Source organism: Arachis ipaensis, chromosome B3 (assembly GCF_059453495.1).
Source record: "Arachis ipaensis isolate K30076 ecotype BB chromosome B3, ASM5945349v1, whole genome shotgun sequence".
In the NCBI taxonomy this organism is placed as follows: Eukaryota; Viridiplantae; Streptophyta; class Magnoliopsida; order Fabales; family Fabaceae; genus Arachis; species Arachis ipaensis.
Window position 1 is genome coordinate 145135486 of NC_142438.1, and position 7918 is coordinate 145143403.

General features: G+C 27.7%; 1 pseudogene; it reads right to left on the reverse strand.

The window, feature by feature from the left end:
* Window positions 1-5184: 5184 nt before the first annotated feature.
* Window positions 5185-6417, reverse strand: LOC148572708 (uncharacterized; annotated as a pseudogene).
* Between the last annotated feature and the right edge of the window lie 1501 nt (window positions 6418-7918).

Sequence of the window (7918 nt, forward strand, 5' to 3'; positions counted from 1 at the left end):
AATGTCTTCGTCTCAAACACCATCAGAAATACCACCATCTCAAGAACAAGTATCATCAGCAACTCCTACTCCTGATCTTACTACTAAAAGAGTTTATAATAATAGAAGAAAGACTGATCTTACTTGGGGTCATTGTAAACAAATTGTGAAAAAAACAAGAAAAATTACTATGATGTGCATATATTGTGACAAACCTATTAAGGGAGGTGGGATTAATCGATTTAAGTATCACTTGGTTGGAAAAGGAGGAGATGTTGAGAAGTGCAAAAAAGTTTCACCTGTTGTTGCTCATCAATTTAAGCAAAATATTGAAGAATTTATGAATAAGAAAAGAAAAAAGACTTGCATTTTAAGTTTTAAGATATTATTTTAATTTTATTTATATAATTTTATATTTTTTAATTATAACTGAATTAGCAGGATGAATCAGTGATTCACCGGTTGAACCAGTAACTCGGTGACCCAGTCATATGATCGGGTTGATTACCGATTCGATTCTGATAACTATGATAATTAATATTATAAAAATTAATAATTATAATTTTTAAATAAATTTTTATTTTTTATTTATTTTATTTATTTTATTTTATACGTTATATATGTGTTTAAATTATATGACTTATTTTTAAAGATAAAGATGATTTTATTGACGAATATTTTTGTGAATAATTTTATTATAGTTAAAAATTTATAAGATAGTAAAAAAATCGTATTATAATTTTATTATTTATTATTTGTATATAATTTTTAAACATATTTTTTAATTAATTTTAATAAATTTTATTAATATAAAAAAATTAAGAAAACTAATCCACTGACCCACCAACGGATTATATAAAGCGGGACTGAACAAGTTACCTACTTTGTCACTTTTAATTTTGACCAAAAAAAATTAATTTTCTCATATTAAAAAATTACAGAATAAATAATTGCTGTCCGGTTAATAAGTCACACTTTTCAATAATCAGATAATATGCATGATTATATATTAATTGATGAATGCAATTCAATGAAAAAAAAATAAAAAATGTTAGTGGGTCAATAAATTTTATTATTTTTAATTAATAAACAATTATTAATATTTAAAAATATTAAATAAAATATATTATTAAATTATTAAACTAAAAAAATTAAATTAATAACTAAAAATAATAATAATAAATAATAAATTCTGCTAGTTTTTTTAAGTATTTCTCAAAGAGAATCATATCCAATACGTTTTTAAAGGGTTTAGTACGATTTTAGTCTCTAACGTAGAGGCCGAAAATTTATTTTGTCTTAGGACTTTTTTTCGCTACAAAATAGTCTCTAATATTTCAGTTTATTTTAAAATCGTTTTTTTTTAAATTTTTTATTTTTATTACCAAATTACTCATAATAAACAAATTTAAAAAAATAAAAAAAAAAGAAAGAAAACGCATAGAGTAAAGGGGAAAGAAGGAAGGGATTACGTGAAGGGAGAAGGGTTGGGGGGAGGGGGTTGGGGAAGAAGAGGGGAAGGGTCCTCGCTGTGTTCTTTGCCGCTGTCGCTGTTCTTCGCTGCTGCCGCTCTTTGCCGTAGCTGTTCTTCGGGTGGCTCGTCAGATTCTGTTTCTGCTTCCATTCTGCTTTTGCTTCTATTATGTTGTTGATTTTTTATTATTGTTGTTTCTGGTTGCTTCTACTTCTGATTGATTATATTGTTTCATTGTTATGGTTGTTGTTATTGTTTTGTTTCTATTTCTGCTCCTACTTCTTCTGTTTCTACTTGATTCCATTGTTGATTCATTGTTGTTATTGTTATCCTGCTGTCGCTTCTGTTTGATTAGTTGTTGGTGATTCATTATTGTTGGTGCTTCTGCTAGTGCTTCTGCATGATTTTGGAGAAGAAGAGGAAGGAGCATTTTGATCCGAAAGATAATTTTAAAACAAATTAAAACTTTTAGGACCATATTTGTAGCAAAAGAAAAGATTAAGGACGAAATAAATTTTTAATTTCTACAATAAAAACCAAAATCATACTTAACCCCGTTTTTAAATAGCTAATCCCTTCATTGACTAAGTACAAATATAATATTATTATTCAGTATTCACTTATTTGTTACGTTGTCTTGCTCTTATAATATTTTATCAGTAACGTATTCTGACCCACTAGCTAGTTTCCCACAAAACTGGTCCGGATGGATTATGTCAAAGGCAACACGCACTGCACTACCGAATAAAACAAAGTAAATTATTATTTTCTAAGATAATAAAAATAGTTAGAGAAAGTATAAGGAGCCAATGGAATATTTATACAATATGTACAATGGAGGTTTATAGAATATTAGAGATATAATTATTAATGTTACCTTTTTCCATCAGCTGAAATTTTTGGGATGAGTGGTATCATGATATAGTATTAGAATGCTAGATTCGAAAGGTCAAGAGTTCAATTCTTGGTGAACCCCAAAATCAGTATGAAAATGTTCATTTTGTAACTCAATAAGCCATTGTACACATTGTGGGATCCAAATAGTTATTCTCTAAGTTTTCATTATAAATTCTCACTTCCTTTTCGTCATTGGCATTTTATTTTCCATCAAATGCAGCTTAATTTTGCTATTCCTGTTTTTCAAAAGGTCTGAAAAAGAGTACGAATTGAATATCTACAGTTGAGAAATGTGTCCCATTCATGATTATATGTACCTAAAAAAAATAACAAGAAAGATAAACGAAGGAGAATAATCAATAATCTAACAAAAAGTCTAAGTCTGCCACTTTATTTATAATATATTTGGGATATTAATTAATATATAATATCTATTTATTTTATATTTATTAGTTGGTAGAGTCTATATAATACTTAGAATAAATATTTTTTTCGGTCTTTAACCATTTATTTGATGGACTTCTCACTCTCTAAAAAATCTAAACATCCAAATCAGTCCCTATCTATTTTGATATATGTATGTTCCAGTCTTTAGTTAGAGACCAAAAAGAATATTTACTCAAAGTAGACAGGAACTGAAATATACATATATCAAAGTAGATAGAGATCGTGTTTAAATTTCTTAGGGAGTGAGAAGTCCATCAAACAAATAGTTAGGGACCGGAAATGATATTTACTCTAATACTTATGATTATGTTATAATTAATAATTATATAAATATTGTTAAAATTAAAATTTTATTTTTTATATTATGTTAACACTTTTTTATTTTAAAATATTGTTAAATAATAAAAAAATATTATTTTAAATTCAATAACACTTTAAGATACCATAATTACTATAACAGTTATAACATAAGCACCATCTGTTAGTTTGATATTAAGTTTATTTTGTTGATATGATTAAACTGTATTATTGACATATGAAAATAGACACTCTTAATTATAAATTCACGATAATAACATTCAAATATCAAATTTACTCTTGGTTATTACTTATTACGTTAATTCTAACTAGTCATGGTATTCTTCTTAGGCATTTTAAGATTGTAGTCCCAGCTCCGTTGAGACCAAATTTTGTTAGTATTTTATCGCTTATATATTTTTTTTAAGGTTGGATAACTGAAAAATAACAATAAAACAAACAAAAAATAAAGAACTACTTAAAAAATAAGACAATTTCGTTAAATGTTACGCTTAAATTCCTTTTAAAATAGCAAAAACTTCACTTGGTGAATATGAATTTTCATCGCCATTTTTATTATGATATATGCCACTTTATTTGTATCTTTGAAGATTAATGGGAAGTCAATACGCAATTTTTAAGATATAATGTCTCGAATTTTTGGCACAAAAAAATTAACAAAATCAGAATTATCCTAAAAATTATTGACAAGAATAAAGTAAGATATTCATACAATCTGTTTCACAAATAACATCTAGCAAATAACTCTTCTCCTTACAAAATATTACGACCAAAATAGCAAAAAACGAGATTTTACGTAAAATCGAAAAAGTAATTAAAAATCGTAGAGCGTAAAATCGTAAAGCGGAATATAAGATTTTACCAATTATATAAATTTATCAATATCAATTATAAGAATAATATAATATGATAAAATTAAGTAATTTAAATAAAAATAAAAATTTAAATTTGACAAAAGTATCATAACTAATAACATAATGATAAAATAAAGCTAAAGTAGCATAAAGATATAATAAAATGTAACATTTGTAAAGTTCAAATATAAAAATATAAACTAACCACAAGTCTGAAATTCAAAATAACAATATGTAACATCATAAATATAAAATAGATAACATAACATCATACTAAAAAATATAAAGACTAAAGCAATTTATTAACGTCATGATCATCATGTTTTCCAACATTTTAATTTTTATTAGGAGGAAAGTTGAGAAGCTCATTGAAATCATTATCATCAAGAAGAGGAATCTCCAAATCAATCAAAGGACCCCATCTTTACTTCTATCTTCTTGAGGGGTTAAGTTTACATCATTTTGTGTGTCAAATTCTTCCAAACTTTTCATCATATTATTTTCATCTTCCACAATTCATTCTTCATCCGAATCCAAGTCTTCAAGGCTATAGCCAGTAGTATTTCTTGATGGCTTCTTCCTTGCCAATAATATCAAAATTTACAAGTATTTATTTAATATATTAACATATGCTAATAAAAAAATAATAAAATTGAATAATTAACTAATTCTATAATTTAGAAAATAAATTTCTAAGCTAATATCAAATTAAAAGTTTACCATCTCAAAAGCACTCTAATTGCGCTCACATTCTGATGAACTACAAGTTAAACTCAAGACACGGATAGCAAATTTTTGAAGTTTTTTGGATGCTCATCCCCATAAGAATCCCACCATTGTGAGGGTGTTTTAGTTTTGAGAGCATTTTTGGCTACATCTCTACCAAAAAATTTAGCCTTACTCTTGAAATCCTCAAGTTGACTATCAATAATTGTAATGAGTGCAGGATCTCCCACAAGTATATCCAAACAATCATAAAGTCCTTTCTTAACATACTCAACCTTAAAATTAGGACTATAATAAATTTGTGGATTCAAATAATAGCCTGCAGCATGCAAAAACCTAAAGAGTTGCTTGTCCCATCTTGCATCAATAATATCTCACAAAGGTTTATAACTAAAGAAAAACATAAAAATAGTGAATTAGACAATTAGCTAATTAGTAAATAATTAAATGATAAAACTGAGAGAAAATGTTTACTGATTACTAGTTTTATTACCTTATTTCAACACTTTGAAAAGTATTTTTAATTTTTTCTTTAGCACGATCAATTTCAGAATACATATATCCCATAGCTGTCTTTTCCTCTAAATCCACTATACAAAGCACATGAAGAAAAGGATAAACACCTCTCAAGTAATGGATAATATTTCCCTAAAATGTTTTATCCAAAACAATATTTTCAATGTTTTTCCATCCCTTGTCTTTGAGCACTTGCTTTCCTTCCATTCATCCGAGATGAACATTCTAATTAGTGGATTCTTCTTCTCATTAAAACTACCCAAAATAAGGTAGAACGTAGCAAGTTGCATCATACCTGGTCTCACCAAATCTCTTCCTTTGGTGTGTTGTTGTAAAAGAGAAATTAGAAAAGTCCTAGAATATATGTAAGTAGTTAGCTTTCTTCCTTTGGCAATGGTGTTTTTGTGAAGATCTAGCTTCTTCTCAAAATCTTTAAGCATCAAATCAATGCAATGAGCGACAAAAGGAGTCGAATAAAGATTCTTTCTCTTTTCCATCAACATTTATCCTGCCTTTTTGTAGTTAGCTGCATTATCAGTTACAACTTGAACCACATTCTCTTCTTCCACTTTCTCTACAACTTCATCAATCATCTTGAATATCTTTTCAGCTGTTTTGCATATATCAGAAGCATTAATGGATTTTAAGAAAACAGTTCCCTTAGGACTATTCACAAGAAAGTTGAGAATAGTCCTCCTTCTTTTTCCAACCATTTGTCATAATAGTGCATCCAGTTTTCTTCCATTCAACTCTATGTTCTTCTAATGTTAGTTTGATTGACTCTACTTTCTTCTTCAATAATTTTCCTCTTAACTCATCATAAGAGGGTGGTTTGAATCCTAATCCATGGTGGGAAACTTTCTCAAACATGCTATGGTATTCTTCAGACCTTGCAACATTAAAGGGAATAGCATTATTGTAGATGAACGAAGCAATTTCATCACACGCCTCTTCCCTTAAGCCCTTCTTAAAAATTGAGTTGATTGTTGTTTGAGTGCTCACACCCATTTTCTTAAAGAGACTTTCTGGTGTCTCTGTTTCTTTTTCCTTTCTCTTCTCACCAACTAAAGCATCTCCTTCTTCTTCTACTCCTTCATCTTTACTTTGTATGTTTTCCTCAAATTTTCTTGTCTTTTTAACTAAATTTTTTTGCAAACCAACAACATTATCAAACATATCCTTTTTAACCTCATTAGAAACACCCATAAAAAGTTCAACATCTTTTTTTGTTCCTGCCAAATTATGTTTCAACTTATACACTCCTCCTGTCACCACCTTATCGCAATACTTGTATTTTATTTTTTTAGCATCTCCATCAACCGAAATTCCATGCTTCCAAGCTTTATCACTCCTATTTCCTTCAGTATTTTTAGCGATCTTCTTGGATGCACAACCACAATCAGTTTCAACTCTAGTATTATTTTCACCATTATTCGCATTTGAAACCGTATCAAATCTAAACAAATAGAAGTACATAATTAATTTCTAAACTATGGAATCTAAAATGAGAACACAGTAGCAATTGTGCCGTCTATATCAAATTCACTACACTAAGATAAATAAACTAATAAGCAAATATATAATTAATTATGTAAGCATTTAGGTTGTAGGTAGCAATTAAAAAATTTAATTAGCAAACCTTTAAGAACCAAAAAATTAAATAAAAAATAAAGTTCCTAAATCCCAATCCAATTATGTTTTGTTGGCATTTTCTACTTTTCTTATACCTGAGCACAGTATTATGTATGTATTATATTGGTAATCCTTATTTATATTGGAATCTTTGAGATACAAAAATAAGAATGAGAGACATTTTGGTAAGATGTAGCACTATTCACATTCATTAATCACTGTCATGTCTTTCTTAATCCTTAAACTATTAACAAAACAGAGGCATAACAAAAATAAAAAGCAAGCTGAAGTTGATGCATGCCAAAAAGAAATTTCCCTAAACTTTCTTAATAACAATCATTTGAATCACTATCAAGGATAACATTATGTACATCATCAAGATATTTTTGAGTAATCTCTATGCACTTCTCAAACAAGTCTTTATATAAATAAACGAAAATCAATACCTTCAAATAAAGCATCAATACCTTTATATAGATATTTTAGCTCTCAAAATTTATAAGCTGATATAATTAGGTGACTGTAGTAACTAACTACCACTTTTTAACAAAAAACAAGCAACTTCAACTAATTATTTTCCACTAAGATTACTAGGAACGTAGAACTATATATAATAAAAAAACATCACATCAAATTAATTAAGATTAACAAGAGAACTAGATGAAGTTAGTATTGTTGGTTGGGTTAGCTGCAACCTGATTTTTATATTAGAATTTAATCATGATGAATTGGATAATTGCAAAATAAGAAGGTTTTGGTGAAATGCACAATAAGATCATGATAAATTGGATTCTATTAGTTGCTAAATAAGGAGGTTTTGGTGAAATGCACAAATAGAATAGCATTATTCATTCATATTCATTAGTCAATATCATGTCTTAATCCTTAAACTATTAACTAAAATACAAGATAGAGCCTCCTTAATCCTTTTTACTATTAAGGAGGCAACACAAAACAGAAGCATAACAAAATGAAAAGAACAAGCTGAAATTGGTGCATGCAAAGCGAAATTTCCCTAAATTGTCTTAATAATAATAATAATCCAAATTATAAGTTTCTTCATCACTCTATCCAT